General features: G+C 45.5%; 1 protein-coding gene and 1 long non-coding RNA gene across 4 annotated transcripts in view; one reads left to right on the forward strand and one right to left on the reverse strand.

Moving 5' to 3' along the window:
* LOC143815275 (uncharacterized) overlaps window positions 1-7,709 on the reverse strand; it is a 27,967-nt gene extending 20,258 nt beyond the window's left edge. Inside the window, exons 1-2 of the long non-coding RNA XR_013223712.1 lie at window positions 7,569-7,709; window positions 7,336-7,471 (exon numbers count right to left, since the gene is read on the reverse strand). This is a non-coding gene — a long non-coding RNA (uncharacterized LOC143815275). The remainder of the gene's footprint in view (window positions 1-7,335; window positions 7,472-7,568) is intronic.
* Window positions 7,710-7,819: 110 nt separating this feature from the next.
* SPAG5 (sperm associated antigen 5) overlaps window positions 7,820-21,213 on the forward strand; it is a 115,107-nt gene continuing 101,713 nt past the window's right edge. For all 3 annotated transcript variants that reach the window (XM_077294356.1, XM_077294357.1, XM_077294358.1), the window contains exon 1: window positions 7,820-7,951. The gene's annotated coding sequence lies outside the window, so the exon portion shown is untranslated. The remainder of the gene's footprint in view (window positions 7,952-21,213) is intronic.

A 21,213-nucleotide genomic window follows, 5' to 3' on the forward strand; every position in this document is an offset into this window, starting at 1 on the left:
ATTCCCTTTTAGAGAGACTTCCTCTGACAAGATTTGCCATTGAAGTTCTCTTGAGTGTAATTGAGCCCATTGGACTGCCGGGATGCAGGCCGTCATGGATCCTAGGAGGGACATCGCTTGGCGCAGTGTTATGGAGGGGTTGTCTCGCCTTCTGGATAACAGATTTATGATGTTTTGGATTTTTTCCCCTGGAAGGCGACATTCTTGTTTTATAGAGTCCAGCGTGAGACCCAGGTACTCCTGGATCTGGCATGGTAACAATCTGGATTTCTTTAGGTTTATTAACCAACCCAGTTCTTCCAGAGAATGTCTGATTGTTTTCAGCTGTTCCTCGCAGTGTTGTGGAGAGGAACCTATTATCAAAAAATTGTCGAGGTATGGTACTATCAGGGTATCTTTCTCCCTCAGGTGAGCCATTACCTCCGCAACTATTTTTGTGAAGACCCGCGGAGCTATAGCCAACCCGAAGGGTAGGGCTAAGAATTGAAAATGGTATACCACCCCCCTTATATAGACCGCTATTCTGAGGAATTTCTGATGGTCTTTGTGAATAGGGACGTGGTAGTAGGCGTCTCTTAGATCCAGGACTACCATGAAACACAGTGGAAACAACATCTTTATCGAGGTTTTTATTGTCTCCATCTTGAACGGCTGAATTTCTAGGAATTTGTTTAACTCTTTCAGATTCACGATAGTCCTGAATGAACCGTCCGGCTTCTTCCTCAGGAACAGAGGGGAGTAGCACCCTTGACCTCTTTCTTGTAGGGGAACTTCCATGAGAACCCCTTTGTCTACCAGTCCCATGACTTCTTTTTCTAATGCTAGCTGCTCTTCCTCTGAAGATCTTAGAGAAGTCGTCCTGAACGAGGGGTGAGGGGGTTTTTGAAATTTCAACTTTAGTCCGGATCTTATTATGTTCAATACCCAAGGACTGTTGGTAATTTTTTCCCAGGCTGAGGCGAAGAGGGCAAGTCTTCCCCCCACCTGGGGCAAGCATTCATTGTGTGGGTTTTTTATTGTCGTTAGGGTTTTTGTTGAAGATGAAACCCTTGTTTTTGTTTCGCTTGTCCTCCCACCTATCCTGTTTTTTTCCCGGCTTCCTTCGGAAGAACCTCTTGCTCCGAAAGGGCCTTCTGTATGAAGGGAAGCCCAGGGAGGGAAAAGATTTATTTTTATCCCCCGCTTTTTCTAGTATATCATCTAGAGTGGGCCCGAATAGAAACTCTCCTTCACAGGGGATTGTACATAATTTGGACTTGGTCTGGAGGTCTCCTGGCCAACATTTTAGCCAGAGGGCCCGCCTTGCGGCATTAGAAAACACCGCTGACCTAGCGGAGAGTTTGATTGAGTCCGCCGAGGCGTCAGCCAAGAAGGCGGCAGCTCCACGCATAACGGGCAATATTTTTAGAATTGAGTCTCGGGAAGACCTGTTTTTGAGTTGGCTTTCCAATTGGTCTAGCCATACCATCAGGGAGCGGGATGTACAAGCTGCAGCGACTGCTGGTTTAAGGCCTCCACCAGCCGCTTCCCATGAACCTCTGAGGAAACCATCCGCTTTCTTGTCCATTGGGTCTTTTAAGACCCCCATGTCCTCAAATGGAAGGGCATATTTTTTGGATGCCTTAGCAATTGCCACATCCAGTTTAGGTGCCTTATCCCAGAAAGAACAGGATTGGTCATCGAACGGATATTTCTTTTTCGGAGTGAGTAGTGACTTCCTCACAGGCTTTTTCCACTCTTTTTTAATCAAAGATTGGATTTTTTCATTGAGGAGGAAGGCCCTTCTCTTTTTCTGGTCAAGCCCTCCGAACATTATGTCCTGGACGGATCTTTTGGGGTGAGGATCTGCCAGCCCCATAGTGTTCCTAACGGCTTTAACAAGACTATCAGTTTCTTCTATAGGAAAGCAACTACGGCCCCCCGAGGAAAATGAAGATGATGATGAGGATGAGGAGGAAGAATTAGATGAGTCTGAATCCATATCTTCCCCTGAATTACCCGATTCAGGAGATGGAGATCTGTGCTTAGTCTTCCTTCTTTTTTTTCCCCCTTTGAGGGATTTAAAGGTTTCCTCTACCTGGACTTTAATCAGGTTTTTGAGATCTGCTGCAAACCCGGGAAGGCCTTCTGACACTGTCTGCTGAATACAAACACTGCAAAGTCTTTTGTCCCATGAAGATGGAAGGTCTTCTTTGCATAGGGCACATATGATATGTTTAGTTTTAATTGCGCTTTTCTTCCCCTATGGTAAAAGACACAAAGATAGATTCTCACTATCGCTAACATTCACGGAGATCACTCACCACCTTCTGGACCCATAAATACCGGTTGGGCACGATCCGTGTTTGCTTTAGAGCCGGACGCTATGCTGGATTCTTTGCTGCGCAGTGATCCAGAACGCCCTCCGGTAGAGCCTTGGTGCCCTTTCTGGGTCCGTCGCTGCTTCTGCTGCTGCTGCTGCGGTGTTGGTTGTGGAGATGCCCTGGGCAGGGGAGATACCTGCTCCACATCGCTCACTGGTGAGCACTGGCCAGACTCCATTTTAGAAGCGCTTTTGCCCCTAGATGCCCGCTTAAAATAGCGGTGGAAGGCGCCATTTTTTTTTTTTGCGCATGCGCAGTTCGCCTTGCGCCTGGAATCCCGCGCCTGCGCAGATCGCCCGAGCACGAAATCCCGCGCCTGCGCATTTCTCCAGCGGCCGCGCAGGCGCTCTAGGCGGGGATCGCAGCGCTTGTGCGCACGCAAGCCCCTGCCGCTTGAAAACTCGTTTGTTCCCGCGCGGGCGCAGATGAGGCAAAATGGCGGCGCACTTACTACACGCTGACTCCACAGTACACCCCCGGGAGCTCAGGCTGCAGACTGACGCCAGGGAGCCACATTGCTCCTATCCATAGGGCGGACCCTTGGACACGGCTGCTGCTGGTGAGTCTTCTTAGAGAGGCGGCTCCGGCCACCTCTCTCCACGCACCCTAAAAAGGCCTACCAGCCCCTAGCGGTGGCGCTTCGGGTCACCACATCTAACCGAGGCAGGGGGGCCCCCGCTGCCTGGATCGGCTGATTGGCCCCGGACTCCCACGAAGAACTTTTCCTCTGACGGAGGTGGATCTGTAGGTCTCCCGTCCTTGGTGGGCGGATCCCCTCTCTCCGTGGTGCCGTCGTGGGCGTCAGAGAAAACACCAGTTACTATGATGCTGACGTTGGTTTCTTATTTGTCCAGTTTCTTATTCAGCTTCTTTTTTTTCTATTTTTTACAGGTTTAACTACAAAAAAAAATTATAATAATAAAATTCAATGCTGCGAGGTACTGCTGTTATGTCTTCCCCTTATTAATTATATATTTTCTTCACACCCAGCCAGCCCCAAATAACAAATTAGACGAATAAGAAGCCAACTTCCGTGGTGTCATTGCTATGTGGGGGGCACAGTGGTGGAATTAATATGTGGGGGGAACAGTGGTGGCATTACTATGTGGGGGGCACAGTGGTGAACATTGCTATGTGACGGCAGAGTGGTAGGCATTACTATGTGGGGGGCACAGTGGTGGCATTACTATGTGGGGAGCACAGTGGGGCAATACTAAATGGGGGTACAATGGTGGCATTACTATGTGGGGTGCACAGTGGTGGCATTAATAAGTGGGGGGCACAGTGGTTGCATTAATGTGGGGGCACAGTGTTGGCATTACTGTATGGGGCACAGTGGTGGACATTACTATGTGGGGGCACAGTGGTGGGCATTAATATGTGGGGGCACAGTGGTGCGCATTATTATGTGGGGCACAGTGGTGGGCATTATTATGTGGGGGCACAGTGGTGGGAATTATTATGTGGGGGCATTATATGGGGAGCACAGTGGTGGCATTACTATGTGGGTGGCACAGTGGCGGCATTAACATGTGGTGGGCATAGTCATTGTATTAATATGTGGGGGGCACAGTGGTGGCAATACTAATTGGGGGCACAGTGGTTGCATTAGTATGTGGGGGGCACAATGGTGGGCATTACTATATGGGGCACAGTGGTGGCATTACTATATGGAGGGCACAGTGGTGGCAATACTATATGGGGGCACAGTGGTGGGCATTAGTATGAGGGGGCAAAGTGGTGGGCCTTACTATGTGGGGTTAACGCAACCACAAATACACCAATCACTGTATACCAATAATCAATCGAATAAACCTACGAAATTAATCTCATTATATGAGTGATATAATATATATATATATATATATATCTATTCTACCAGTGACTAGTGCCCTGTGGAGAAGGTGTGGAAAAACCACTAACCAGGAAAAGCAACCACAGCCAATATAGAATCACCCAGAAACATAACCAAGCAGAGGTGAGATATAAAAAATGCCTTTATTATATTTGATTGGCAGCAATAAAATACAATATATTATAACAATTGTGCGCACAACAGGACAAACAATATATATATTTTATAATTAAAATCAATATGAAAATAATACAGGCTGACCCAATAATATACTTAAAATATAAGGTTCATATAACCCCCAAAAAGGTAAAGATGAAAAAACAAAAAGAAATCAAAAAAGTATATGTAGGATATAGAATTAGTATACGTATATGTAATTACATATATACATACATATGTAGGCTCATATATTAAACACTTTAAAATGTGAAAAAAATTATATATATTTTTGTGCAAAATTTATATTTAAAAGCAATATTACCACCTCATAATATGTGTAAAAAAATACACTAAAGTGCAGAAACTGAATGTATATCAAAATTATATACTCTAAAGCATATGCAGCCCATATAATAATCCTCACAGTTTTATGTGCAATAAATACAAAAAAAGTGCAATGTGCAAGGTGTGCAAATAGCTATGTAAAAAACTTCCACAAAAAATATATGAGCAAAGCAAGTGTGACTGTTATGAAAAAAGTTTATGAAAGGAAATATTTAGCAGCACAGTATCACAAGTGCCTAGATTATATAGCACTGAGTGTGAGGAGCAGCACTGTGATCCGGAGACAACCGAAGTGCCGCTGCTAATTATCATGTGCGCTATATAAGAAGAGTAAGGGTAAGGGGACCATATAAAAGTCTCCCGGAAAGATACAATGGCCACCCCCTGACGAAGGACTAAGATCCGAAACGCGCGTCGGGGTGCGCCTTCACGGGACCTGGCTGACCCTTTTATACAGGTATATACTTTTCCTCCCCTGCTTGTCTTCTTATATAGCGCACATGATAATTAGCAGCGGCACTTCGGTTGTCTCCGGATCACAGTGCTGCTCCTCACACTCAGTGCTATATAATCTAGGCACCTGTGATACTGTGCTGCTAAATATTTCCTAATAATTTCTTTCATAAACTTTTTTCATAACAGTCACACTTGCTTTGCTCATATATTTTTTGTGGAAGTTTTTTACATAGCTATTTGCTCACCTTGCACATTGCACTTTTTTTGTATTTATTGCACATAAAACTGTGAGGATTATTATATGGGCTGCATATGCTTTAGAGTATATAATTTTGATATACATTCAGTTTCTGCACTTTAGTGTATTTTTTTACACATATTATGAGGTGGTAATATTGCTTTTAAATATAAATTTTGCACAAAAATATATATAATTTTTTTCACGTTTTAAAGTGTTTAATATATGAGCCTACATATGTATGTATATGTGTAATTACATATACGTATACTAATTCTATATCCTACATATACTTTTTTGATTTCTTTTTGTTTTTTCATCTTTACCTTTTTGGGGGTTATATGAACCTTATATTTTAAGTATATTATTGGGTCAGCCTGTATTATTTTCATATTGATTTTAATTATAAAATATATATATTGTTTGTCCTGTTGTGCGCACAATTGTTATAATATATTGTATTTTATTGCTGCCAATCAAATATAATAAAGGCATTTTTTATATCTCACCTCTGCTTGGTTATGTTTCTGGGTGATTCTATATTGGCTGTGGTTGCTTTTCCTTACTATGTGGGGGCACAGTGGTAGCATTAGTATGAGGGGGCAAAGTGGTGGGATTACTATATGGGGGGTGCAGTGGTGGCATTACTATGTGGGATTCACAGTGGTAGCATTACTATGTGGGGGGTGCAGTATTGGGCAATACTATGTGGGGGCACAGTGGTGGAAATACTATATGAGGCACAGTGGTAGCATTAGTTTGAGGGGGCACAGTGGTGGCATTACTATGTGGGGGCACAGTGGTGGCATTAACATGTGGTGGGCAAGTCGTTGTATTAATATGTGGGGGGCACAGTGGTGGCAATACTATATGGGGCACAGTGGTGGCATTGCTGTGTGGGGGCACAGTGGTGGGCATTACTATATGGGGGGCACAGTGGTGGCAATACTATATGGGGGCACAGTGGTAGCATTAGTATGAGGGGGCAAAGTGGTGGGCATTATTATGTGGGGGTGCAGTGGTGGCATTACTATGTGGGATTCACAGTGGTGGCATTACTATGTGGGGGGTACAGTGGGGGAAATACTATATGGGGGCACAGTGGTAGCATTAGTATGAGGGGGCAAAGTGGGCATTTCTATGTGGGGGCACAGTGGGTGGCAATACTATGTGGGGGGCACAGTGGTGGACATACTATATGGGGGCACAGTGGTAGCATTACTATGTGGGGGTGCAGTGGTGGCATTACTATGTGGGGGTGCAGTGGTGGCATTACTATGAGGGGGGCACAGTGGTGGCATTACTATGTGGGGGGCACAGTGGTGGCATTAATAATGGGGGGCACAATGGTGGCATTACTATGTGGGGGCACAGTGGTGGCATTACTGTGGGGGGCACAGTGGTGGGCATTACTATGAGGGGGGCACAGTGGTGGCATTACTATGTGGGGGGCACAGTGGTGGCATTACTATGTATGGGGCACAGTGGTGGCATTACTATGTGGGGGGCACAGTGGTGGCATTAATAATGGGGGGCACAATGGTGGCATTACTATGTGGGGGCACAGTGGTGGCATTACTATGTGGGGGGCACAGTGGTGGGCATTACTATGAGGGGGGCACAGTGGTGGCATTACTATGTGGGGGGCACAGTGGTGGCATTACTATGTAGGGGGCACAGTGGTGGCATTACTATGTGGGGGGCACAGTGGTGGCATTAATAATGGGGGGCACAATGGTGGCATTACTATGTGGGGGGCACAGTGGTGGCATTAATAATGGGGGGCACAATGGTGGCATTACTATGTGGGGGGCACAGTGGTGGGCATTACTATGTAGGGGGCACAGTGGTGGCATTACTATGTTGGGTGCACAGTGGTGGCATTATATTGTGGGGCACTAAGGAGCACTGTTTTGTACCTCACAGTAGATGCAGTAACATCCAGCAGCAGCGGCTCAGCATTGGGGTATCAGCAGGATGAGAGGTTCGTACAGGTTGGGAATAGATGGGGACTGTGCTGGAAATATGAGGTCAGATGTGTCTGTGTTGTAATCTCTACAGATGTGAAAAACAGATTATTACAGCTCAAGAAACGCAACACTGTAAAGCCCCTAATAACCCAGCCGTGATGGGGGTATCATTATGGGACAACCAAGACTGTAGATGGCGCTGCTGCTGCTGTGGTTCCATATAACGTCCGGCTGCACTAACATCCAGCAATAAGGAAGCGTCACATCAGTCGCCCTCTAGCGCCGCCTGTCTTTTCTGCCTGCAGCCTGCGTGTACTCCGTCCCCAAGCCCCGCCCCGACACACAATGGTAAACGTAACGTCCCCAAGTCACGTGATCATGACTCGTAGACGACGTTCCAATCCAAACAACTGGCTGTTTCAAAACGAGGCTCGGAACGCAGAACTGATTTCATTTCATTTCTGATTGGTCTCCTGTCAGCCTATGGGATCTTGTGAGATTGGTTTGAAGTTGTCGCGCTGGGACAGAGAGCCGACTGGAACAGCAACGCGTCTGGTGTTGTGAGGTAACGGGTGTTTGCTGGGCGTAGTAGTGGTGTGCTGCTCTAACGATGGCTGACAGCTAGTAAGGCTACGTTCACATTTGCGTTGTGCGCCGCAGCGTCGGCGCCGCAGCGCACAACGCAAACAAAAACGCGGCAAAACGCATGCACAACGCTGCGTTTTGCGCCGCATGCGTCCTTTTTTTCATTGATTTTGGACGCAGCAAAAATGCAACTTGCTGCGTCCTCTGCGCCCCGACGCGGGCGCCGCAGGGACGCATGCGGCGCCAAACGCAAGTGCACCGCATGTCCATGCGCCCCCATGTTAAATATAGGGGCGCATGATGCATGCGGCGCCGCTGCGGCGCCCGACGCTGCGGCGCTAGCCGCAAATCTGAACGTAGCCTTATGAGCTAGTACTGATGTCAGCACAGTGGTGTCATGGCGCAGCTCCCGGGACTATGTGTGTCCCTGCCTCCGACGTCATTCCCGGTGTCCGTGTAAACACACACACACACACACACACACACACACACACACACACACACACACACACACACACTACATATATACAGTACACACATACCTCCCAACTCTTGAAGATGGGAAAGAGGGACAAAGTTTGCGGCACGCGAAGTGCGCCGCAGCAAATTTTAGGCCACGCCTCTGACCACACCCATTCATAACTAGCCACACCCATATCCACGTCCCAACCACACCCATTTAGCACTGCTGATCACACTGTTTCATAGAGAATAATTAAACAAAAAAATATGGCCACACAGTGCTGCATACTGTATAATGGCCACACATGATGCTCCATACTGTATAATGACCGCACATGATGCTCCATACTGTATAATGACCGCACATGATGCTCCATACTGTATAATGACCGCACATGATGCTCCATACTGTATAATGGCCCCACATGATGCTCCATACTGTATAATGGCCCCACATGATGCTCCATACTGTATAATGGCCCCACATGATGCTCCATACTGTATAATGGCCACACATGATGCTCTATACTGTATAATGACCGCACATGATGCTCCATACTGTATAATGACCGCACATGATGCTCCATACTGTATAATGGCCCCACATGATGCTCCATACTGTATAATGGCCCCACATGATGCTCCATACTGTATAATGGCCCCACATGATGCTCCATACTGTTTAATGACCGCACATGATGCTCCATACTGTACAATGGCCCCACATGATGCTCCATACTGTATAATGGCCCCACATGATGCTCCATACTGTTTAATGACCGCACATGATGCTCCATACTGTACAATGGCCCCACATGATGCTCCATACTGTATAATGGCCCCACATGATGCTCCATACTGTTTAATGACCGCACATGATGCTCCATACTGTATAATGGCCACACATGATGCTCCATACTGTATAATGGCCACACATGATGCTCCATACTGTATAATGACCGCACATGATGCTCCATACTGTATAATGACCGCACATGATGCTCCATACTGTATAATGGCCCCACATGATGCTCCATACTGTATAATGGCCCCACATGATGCTCCATACTGTATAATGGCCCCACATGATGCTCCATACTGTTTAATGACCGCACATGATGCTCCATACTGTACAATGGCCCCACATGATGCTCCATACTGTATAATGGCCCCACATGATGCTCCATACTGTTTAATGACCGCACATGATGCTCCATACTGTACAATGGCCCCACATGATGCTCCATACTGTATAATGGCCCCACATGATGCTCCATACTGTATAATGGCCCCACATGATGCTCCATACTGTATAATGACCGCACATGATGCTCCATACTGTACAATGGCCCCACATGATGCTCCATACTGTATAATGGCCCCACATGATGCTCCATACTGTATAATGGCCATACAGTGCTCCATACTGTATAATGGCCGCACATGATGCTCCATACTGTATAATGGCCGCACATGATGCTCCATACTGTATAATGGCCGCACATGATGCTCCATACTGTATAATGGCCGCACATGATGCTCCATACTGTATAATGGCCGCACATGATGCTCCATACTGTATAATGACCACACATGATGCTCCATACTGTACAATGGCCCCACATGATGCTCCATACTGTATAATGGCCCCACATGATGCTCCATACTGTATAATGGCCATACAGTGCTCCATACTGTATAATGGCCACACATGATGCTCAATACTGTATAATGGCCGCACATGATGCTCCATACTGTATAATGGCCGCACATGATGCTCCATACTGTATAATGGCCGCACATGATGCTCCATACTGTATAATGACCACACATGATGCTCCATACTGTATAATGGCCGCACATGATGCTCCATACTGTATAATGGCCGCACATGATGCTCCATACTGTATAATGACCACACATGATGCTCCATACTGTACAATGGCCCCACATGATGCTCCATACTGTATATTGGCTGCACATGATGCTCCATACTGTATAATGGCCCCACATGATGCTCCATACTGTACAATGGCCCCACATGATGCTCCATACTGTATAATGGCCCCACATGATGCTCCATACTGTATAATGGCCATACAGTGCTCCATCTACTATATAATTGTCTAAGGGTCACTTCCGTCTTTCTGTCTGTCTTTCTGTCTGTCTATCACGGATATTCATTGGTCGCAGCCTCTGTCTGTCATGGAAATCCAAGTCGCTGATTGGTCGCGGCAAAACAGCCACGACCAATCAGCGACGGGCACAGTCTGGAAGAAAATGGCCGCTCCTTACTCCCCGCAGTCAGTGCCCAGCGCCCACAAACTCCCCTCCGGTCACCGCTCACACAGGGTTAATGCCGCGGGTAACGCACTCTGTAACCGCTGCTATTAACCCTGTGTGTCCCCAATTTTTTTACTATTGACGCTGCCTATGCGGCATCAATAGTAAAAAAATGTAATGTTAAAAATAATAAAAAAACAAAAACCTGCTATTCTCACCCTCCGTTGTCCGCCGAGCCGCTCGCGCCTGCCGCCATCTTCCGTTCTCGGCAATGCATTGCGAAATTACCCAGAAGACTTAGCGGTCTCGCGAGACCGCTAAGTCATCTGGGTAATGTCGCAATGCATCCTGGGAACAGAAGATGGCGGCAGCCGCGCGCGTATCGCCGGAGCTTCGGTGGATCCTAGGGGGTGAGTATATAACTATTTTTTATTTAAATTATTTTTTTAACAGGGATATGGTGCCCACACTGCTGTATACTACGTGGGCAGTGTTAGATACCGCGTGGCTGCTATATACTACATAGGCAGTGTTATATACTATGTGGGCTGTGTTCTATACTCTGTGGGCTGTGCTGCTATATACTGCGTGGGCAGTGTTATATACTATGTGGCTGCTATATACTGCGTGGGCTGTGTTATGTACTACGTGGCTGCTATATACTGCGTGGGCAGTGTTATATACTACGTGGCTGCTATATACTGCGTGGGCTGTGCTATATATTATGTGGCCAGTGTTATATACTGCGTGGCCTGTGTTATATACTGCGTGGACTGTGTTATATACTACGTCGCCTATGTTATATACTGCGTGGCTGCTATATACTGCGTGGGCTGTGTTATATAGTACGTGGCTGTGTTATATACTGCGTGGCCACTGTTATATATTGCGTGGCCTGTATTAACGCATTGGGTATTCTACAATATGTATGTATATAGCTGCCACATAGTATATAGCACAGGCTATATACTACATGGCTCCTATATACTACGTGGCCTGTGCTATGTACTATGTGGCTGCTATATACATACATAAATACATATTCTAGAATACCCGATGCGTTAGAATCGGGCCACCATCTAGTACTGTATAATGGCCACACATAATGCTCAATACTGTATAATGGCCACACATGATGCTCCATACTGTATAATGGCCGCACATGATGCTCCATACTGTGTAATGACCGAACATGATGCTCCATACTGTATAATGGCTGCACATGATGCTCCATACTGTATAATGACTGCACATGATGCTCCATACTGTATAATGACTGCACATGATGCTCCATACTGTATAATGGCTGCACATGATGCTCCATACTGTATAATGACTGCACATGATGCTCCATACTGTATAATGACTGCACATGATGCTCCATACTGTATAATGACCGCACATGATGCTCCATACTGTATAATGACCGCACATGATTCTCCATACTGTATAATGACCGCACATGATACTTCGAACCGTATAATGGCCACACATAGCTACTCCTACATACGCGGCTGCACTCTGTACCCATGCGGCTCCGCTCCGTACACCTCGTACACATTTAGCTCCGCTCCATGCACCTCGTACACACACGGCTCCGCTCCGTACACCTCGTACACACACGCGCTCCGCTCCTTACTCCTCGTACACACATTGCTCCGCTCCGTACACCTCGTACACACATGGCTCCGCTCCGTACACCTCGTACACACACGGCTCCACTCCATACACCTCGTACACACACGCTCTCCGCTCCATACACCTCATACACACACGACTCAGCTCCGTACACCTCGTACACACACGGCTCCGCTCCGTACACCTCGTACACACACGTGCTCCGCTCCTTACACCTCATACACACACGACTCCGCTCCGTACACCTTGTACACACACGGCTCCGCTCCGTACACCTTGCACACACGTGCTCCACTCCGTACACCTCGTACACACACGGCTCCTCTACATCCACACTGTACACCTCCTGACCCCACACACGGCAGCTTACCTCATCCAGCAACAAGGCAGATTGGCAACCAGCAAGCTGAGTCCTGCAATCCACGAGGTCCCGATCATGTGACCCCTGACTCCCCCCCGTGACATCATCACAGGTCCTGTGGCCACGAAGCAGCCAATATGTGGTGTGCTGTGCTCAGGCAGCTCTGCGGGTGCAGGGATGAGGCTGACCGCCTGATATTGCAGCACACCTCCCAACCACTGCGGTACAACTAATGTCCCGCCCGGGATCGCGGGGCTGACTGTCAAAATCAGGACAGTCCCGCTGTATCCGGGACGGTTGGGAGGTATGACTACATATATACGGTACACACACTACATGTATACAGTACACACACTACATGTATACAGTACACACACTACATGTATACAGTACACACACTACATGTATACAGTACACACACTACATGTATACAGTACACACACTACATGTATACAGTACACACACACACTACATATATACAGTACACACACACTACGTATACAGTACACACACACTACATATATACAGTACACACACACTACGTATACAGTACACACACACTACATATATACAGTACACACACACACTACATATATACAGTACACACACACACTACATATATACAGTACACACACACTACATATATACAGTACACACACACACTACATATATACAGTACACACACACACTACATATATACAGTACACACACACACTACATATATACAGTACACACACACTACATATATACAGTACACACACACTACGTATACAGTACACACACACACACACTACGTATACAGTACACACACACACACTACGTATACAGTACACACACACACACTACGTATACAGTACACACACACTACGTATACAGTACACACTACGTATACAGTACACACACACTACGTATATACAGTACACACACACTACGTATATACAGTACACACACACTACGTATATACAGTACACACACTACGTATATACAGTACACACACTACGTATATACAGTACACACACTACGTATATACAGTACACACACTACGTATATACAGTACACACACTACGTATATACAGTACACACACTACGTATATACAGTACACACACTACGTATATACAGTACACACACTACGTATATACAGTACACACACTACGTATATACAGTACACACACTACGTATATACAGTACACACACTACGTATATACAGTACACACACTACGTATATACAGTACACACACTACGTATATACAGTACACACACCACGTATATACGGTACACACACACTACATATATACAGTGCACACACTACGTATATACAGTACACACTCTACATATATACAGTACACACACCACGTATATACGGTACACACACTGCATATATACAGTGCACACACTACGTATATACAGTACACACATTACATATATACAGTACACACACCACGTATATACGGTACACACACACACTACATATATACAGTGCACACACTACATATATACCCTCAACACCAATAAAGGAACTCAATAATAGATACAAACAAAAAGCAATATCTATAAATCTCACCAAAACTGACGCTTTTTAGGTGGGTTAAAAGGTATGAACTTTATTTCAACGTATCAATAAAATCACGTAAAAATATTGTAAATAGGAAAAGAAAAACAAGTACAGGAAAAGAAAAAGGTGGGTATGGCATCAAAGTGGCATTTTCAGTCTAAATAAGTGTTTGAAATATAAATGAAGAAAGGACAGCGCCACAACAGGATGTGAAGAAAGCAACTTACATTTTAATCTGCCTCCTGCGGCAACGTTTCGGTCCGAGGACCTTTATCAAGCATCAAGGTCCTCGGACCGAAACGTTGCCGCAGGAGGCAGATTAAAATGTAAGTTGCTTTCTTCACATCCTGTTGTGGCGCTGTCCTTTCTTCATTTATATTTGGAATTGTGGACTGGGTTAGACCCCCCCGGTAAGGACCTGCGCTTATATGTCCAGAGAGACTATATAATTCTAGGGTGCGGCCCTACAACTATTGGATAAATAAGTGTTTGAACATACATTATATACAATCCATCAGCTCCGACTGCAAGCAGTAGGAGTCGAGCACCACATAAATATAAGGTGCATAATTTAAATAGTAAACATATATTTTTGTGCAAAGAAATGCATACAACAAAGATAAACGAAGTGCCAGAGCACCACTGCTTGCAGGGCTGAGGTATATATTAATACGACCCTAAATGCACACCATGAAAAACATTTACCTTATTAAAGCCAGCAGCCAGGGACCCACCACACCCGACGCGCGTTTCGCAACTGAAAGCACACACACATTACATATATATATACATCCATACACACATTACACACACACATATATATACACACACATTACATATATACATACAAACGCACACACTACATGTGCATATATATATATAATATGTAGTGTAAAAAAATAGGAGAAACCGGAGCATAATATATAGAAAAGTACTTTATTAATACAAAAGATTAAAACCAACAACAATAATATATAGAGGTATAACGTAATTACCATGATATACATATACAGGGGGAAACCCACCCCTCTAAGATGCCCATGGTGTACAAGAGTCCTGGAAGGGGAAAAAATAATAAGACAATCCCTTCCATACAGTACAATATCGCCCGGTATAGAGATCAGCTGAAAACCGGTAACTAACTAAGCAAAGTAAATATATGAATAATGGATCAGCCTGATGCAACTTACCAGGGCGCAGGAGGGGAGATAGAGGAGTGGGGTCACGCCAAAATACCAGCCCCAACACGTGTTTCGCGGCTGAAAAATGCCGCTTTTTCAAGGAAGTGCTAGTTAGAGATGAAAAGGACCTATTCTTATACCACCTGACTATGGTCACATGTCTGTAAATGACCAATAGCGGTGGCGCCAGCGGCGCATGCGCACAGCAGCGTACAGGACTCTTGTACACCATGGGGATCTTAGAGGGGTGGGTTTCCCCCTGTATATGTATATCATGGTAATTACGTTAGGGGCTGGTATTTTGGCGTGACCCCACTCCTCTATCTCCCCTCCTGCGCCCTGGTAAGTTGCATCAGGCTGATCCATTATTCATATATTTACTTTGCTTAGTTAGTTACCGGTTTTCAGCTGATCTCTATACCGGGCGATATTGTACTGTATAGAAGGGATTGTCTTATTATTTTTTCCCCTTCCAGGACTCTTGTACACCATGGGGATCTTAGAGGGGTGGGTTTCCCCCTGTATATGTATATCATGGTAATTACGTTATACCTCTATATATTATTGTTGTTGGTTTTAATATTTTGTATTAATAAAGTACTTTTCTATATATTATGCTCCGGTTTCTCCTATTTCTTTAAATGTCTTGTGGAGCGAATTAATGGGTCTGGCTGCATTTATCACACATGTGTTTTGCCCCAGACCGAGAATTATAATTTTGGGACCTGTAATATTGATAATATGTAGTGTGTATATGTGTATTTATATATGTAAATGTGTGTGTATATATGTAGTGTGAGTATATATATATATACATATATACAGTACAGACCAAAAGTTTGGACATACCTTCTCATTTAAAGATTTTTCTGTATTTTCATGACTATGAAAATTGTAAATTCACACTGAAGGCTTCAAAACTGTAAATTAACACATGTGGAATTATATACTTAACAAAAAAGTGTGAAACAACTGAAAATATGTCTTATATTCTAGGTTCTTCAAAGTAGCCACCTTTTGCTTTGATGACTGCTTTGCACACTCTTGGCATTCTCTTGATGAGCTTCAAGAGGTAGTCTGTTGTGAATTAGACTTTTTGGCTCCCTCTGGTGGTTACTAGTGATATGACTCTGGGATTTTCTTCCCTCAGTTTGCAACCACCTGGGTCGTTAGTCCAGGGGTGTTGCTATATAAACCTCATGGATCCTTAGTCCAGTGCCTGGCATCGTTGTAATCAGATCCTTTTTGTTTGCTCCTATCTGCTGGTCCTGGTTCGTGCAAAATTAAGCTAAGTCTTGCTTCTTTGTTTTTTCAGTTATTTGCTTGCTCTCATTTTTGTCCAGCTTGTACTAAATGTGATTCCTGACCTTGCTGGAAGCTCTAGGGGGCTGGTGTTCTCCCCCCGGGCCGTTAGACGGTTCGGGGGTTCTTGAATTTCCAGCGTGGATATTTTTGATAGGGTTTTTGCTGACCATATAAGTTATCTTACTATATTCTGCTATTAGCTAGTGGGCCTCTCTTTGCTAAATACCTAGCTCATTCCTACGTTTGTCTTTTCCTCTTACCTCACCGTTATTATTTGTTGGGGGCTTGTATCCAACTTTTGGGGTCTTTTTCTCTGGAGGCAAGAAAGGTCTTTCTTTTCCCTTCTAGGGTTAGTTAGTTCTCCGGCTGGCGCGAGACGTCTAGAATCAACGTAGGCACGTTCCCCGGCTGCTGTTATTTGTGGTGCTAGGATTAGATATATGGTCAGCCCAGTTACCACTGCCCTATGAGCTGGTTTTTGTGTTTGCAGACTTCGTAACTATTTCTGAGACCCCCTGCCATTGGGGTCATAACAGTATGCCAGGCCAACATTGAATGTTTAATGCATTGCAGAAGTGGGATTATAAGAAAGGAAATTCTGAGTTTTTTTTTTTTTTCCTCTCTTCCTCCCCTTTACCTTTGAGTGGCTTGTGCTTGCTGCAGACATGAATGTCCAGACCTTGATTACAAGTGTAGACCAGCTTGCTGCTCGTGTGCAGGGCATACAAGATTTTGTTACCAGTAGTCCTATGTCTGAACCTAAGATACCTATTCCTGAACTGTTCTCTGGAGACCGATTTAGGTTTAGGAATTTCAGGAATAATTGTAAATTGTTTCTTTCTCTGAGACCCCGTTCATCTGGAGATTCAGCTCAGCAAGTTAAAATTGTTATCTCTTTTTTACGGGGCGACCCTCAGGATTGGGCTTTCTCGCTAGCGCCAGTAGATCCGGCATTGGCAAATATTGATGCGTTTTTTCTGGCGCTCGGATTGCTTTACGAGGAACCCAATCTTGAAGTTCAGGCAGAAAAAGCCTTGCTGGCTATTTCTCAGGGCCAGGATGAAGCTGAAGTGTATTGCCAAAAATTTCGGAAATGGTCCGTGCTTACTCAGTGGAATGAGTGTGCTCTGGCCGCAAATTTCAGAAATGGCCTTTCTGAAGCCATTAAGAATGTGATGGCGGGTTTCCCCATTCCTACAAGTCTGAATGATTCCATGGCGCTGGCTATTCAAATTGACCGGCGTTTGCGGGAGCGCAAAACCGCTAATCCTCTGGTGGTGTTGTCTGAACAAACACCTGATTTAATGCAATGTGATAGAATTCAGACAAGAAATGAGCGGAAAAATCATAGACGTCAGAATGGGTTGTGTTTTTACTGTGGTGATTCTACACATGTTATATCAGCATGCTCTAAACGCCTAACAAGGGTTGTTAGTCCTGTCGCCATTGGTAATTTGCAACCTAAATTTATTTTGTCTGTGACTTTAATTTGCTCATTGTCTTCTTACCCTGTTATGGCGTTTGTGGATTCAGGTGCTGCCCTGAGTCTTATGGATCTGTCATTTGCCAAACGCTGTGGTTTTGTTCTTGAACCGTTGGTAAATCCTATTCCTCTTAGAGGTATTGATGCTACGCCATTGGCGGAAAATAAACCGCAGTTTTGGACGCAGGTAACCATGTGCATGACTCCTGAACATCGGGAGGTGATTCGTTTTCTTGTTCTGCATAAAATGCATGATTTGGTCGTTTTGGGTCTGCCATGGTTACAGACCCACAATCCAGTCTTGGATTGGAAGGCAATGTCTGTGTCAAGTTGGGGTTGTCAGGGAATTCATGCTGATTCCCCGCCGGTGTCTATTGCTGCCTCTACTCCTTCGGAAGTTCCTGAGTATTTGTCTGATTATCAGGATGTATTCAGCGAGTCCAGATCCAGTGCTCTGCCTCCTCATAGGGACTGTGACTGCGCCATAGATTTAATTCCAGGTAGTAAATTTCCTAAGGGTAGATTATTTAATCTGTCTGTACCTGAGCATGCCGCAATGCGTTCGTATATCAAGGAGTCCCTGGAGAAGGGGCATATCCGTCCATCCTCTTCCCCTCTTGGTGCGGGATTCTTTTTTGTGGCCAAGAAGGACGGATCTTTGAGACCTTGTATTGACTATCGTCTTCTGAATAAAATCACTGTTAAATTTCAGTATCCTTTGCCTCTGTTGTCGGACTTGTTCGCCCGGATTAAAGGTGCCAAGTGGTTCACCAAGATAGATCTACGCGGTGCGTACAATCTTGTGCGCATTAAGCAAGGAGATGAATGGAAGACTGCATTTAATACGCCCGAAGGTCATTTTGAGTACTTGGTGATGCCTTTTGGGCTCTCTAATGCTCCCTCAGTGTTTCAGTCCTTTATGCATGACATTTTCCGGAAGTATCTGGATAAATTTATGATTGTTTATCTGGATGATATTCTGGTTTTCTCTGAAGATTGGGACTCACATGTGGAGCAGGTCAGGATGGTGTTTCAGGTTTTGCGTGAGAACGCGTTGTTTGTTAAGGGCTCAAAGTGTCTCTTTGGAGTACAGAAGGTTCCCTTTTTGGGGTTTATTTTTTCCCCTTCTGCTGTGGAGATGGACCCAGTCAAGGTCCGAGCTATTCATGATTGGACTCAACCCACGTCAGTTAAGAGTCTTCAGAAGTTCTTGGGTTTTGCTAACTTCTACCGTCGTTTTATCGCTAATTTTTCTGGCGTTGTTAAACCTTTGACAGATATGACCAAGAAAGGTTCTGATGTTGCTAACTGGGCTCCTGCAGCCGTGGAGGCGTTCCAAGAGTTGAAGCGCCGGTTTACTTCAGCGCCTGTTTTGTGCCAGCCTGATGTCTCACTTCCCTTTCAGGTCGAAGTGGATGCTTCGGAGATTGGGGCAGGGGCCGTGTTGTCTCAGAGAGGCCCTGGTTGCTCGGTAATGAGACCATGTGCTTTCTTCTCTAGGAAGTTTTCGCCTGCTGAGCGGAATTATGATGTTGGCAATCGGGAGTTGCTGGCCATGAAGTGGGCATTTGAGGAGTGGCGTCATTGGCTCGAAGGTGCTAAGCATCGTGTGGTGGTCTTGACTGATCACAAAAATTTGATGTATCTCGAGTCTGCTAAACGCCTGAATCCTAGACAGGCCCGCTGGTCATTATTTTTCTCCCGTTTTGACTTTGTGGTCTCGTATTTGCCAGGTTCAAAGAATGTGAAGGCTGATGCTCTTTCAAGGAGCTTTGTGCCTGACTCTCCTGGAGTCGCAGAACCTGTTGGTATTCTTAAAGAGGGAGTTATCTTGTCAGCCATTTCTCCTGATTTGCGACGCGTGTTGCAGAGATTTCAGGCTGGTAGACCTGACTCTTGTCCACCTGACAGACTGTTTGTTCCTGATAAGTGGACCAGCAGAGTCATTTCCGAGGTTCATTCCTCGGTGTTGGCAGGTCATCCGGGAATTTTTGGCACCAGAGATCTGGTGGCTAGGTCCTTTTGGTGGCCTTCCTTGTCACGGGATGTGCGGTCATTTGTGCAGTCCTGTGAGACTTGTGCTCGAGCTAAGCCTTGCTGTTCTCGTGCCAGCGGGTTGCTCTTGCCCTTGCCTGTCCCGAAGAGGCCTTGGACACACATTTCCATGGATTTCATTTCTGATCTCCCGGTGTCTCAGGGCATGTCTGTCATCTGGGTGGTATGTGATCGCTTTTCTAAAATGGTCCATTTGGTTCCTTTGCCTAAGCTGCCTTCCTCTTCCGATCTGGTTCCTTTGTTCTTTCAGAATGTGGTTCGTTTACACGGCATTCCTGAGGATATTGTGTCTGACAGAGGATCCCAGTTTGTTTCCAGGTTCTGGCGATCCTTTTGTGCTAGGATGGGCATTGATTTGTCGTTCTCGTCTGCCTTTCATCCTCAGACTAATGGACAATCGGAGCGAACTAATCAGACTCTGGAGGCTTATTTGAGGTGTTTTGTTTCGGCAGATCAGGATGATTGGGTGACCTTCTTGCCGTTGGCTGAGTTTGCCCTTAATAATCGGGCTAGTTCCGCTACTTTGGTTTCGCCATTTTTCTGCAACTCTGGTTTCCATCCTCGTTTTTCCTCGGGACATGTGGAGCCTTCTGACTGTCCTGGGGTGGATTCTGTGGTGGATAGGTTGCAGCAGATCTGGAATCATGTGGTGGACAACTTGAAGTTGTCACAGGAGAAGGCTCAGCGTTTTGCCAACCGCCGCCGCGGTTTGGGTCCCCGACTTCGTGTTGGGGATTTGGTATGGCTGTCTTCTCGATTTGTTCCTATGAAGGTCTCCTCTCCTAAATTTAAGCCTCGCTTCATCGGTCCTTACAAGATATTGGAAATCCTTAATCCAGTTTCCTTTCGCTTGGATCTTCCGGTGTCGTTTGCCATTCACAACGTGTTCCATAGGTCCTTGTTGCGGCGCTACGTTGTGCC

The sequence above is a fragment of the Ranitomeya variabilis genome, chromosome 3 (assembly GCF_051348905.1).
Source record: "Ranitomeya variabilis isolate aRanVar5 chromosome 3, aRanVar5.hap1, whole genome shotgun sequence".
Classification (NCBI taxonomy): Eukaryota; Metazoa; Chordata; class Amphibia; order Anura; family Dendrobatidae; genus Ranitomeya; species Ranitomeya variabilis.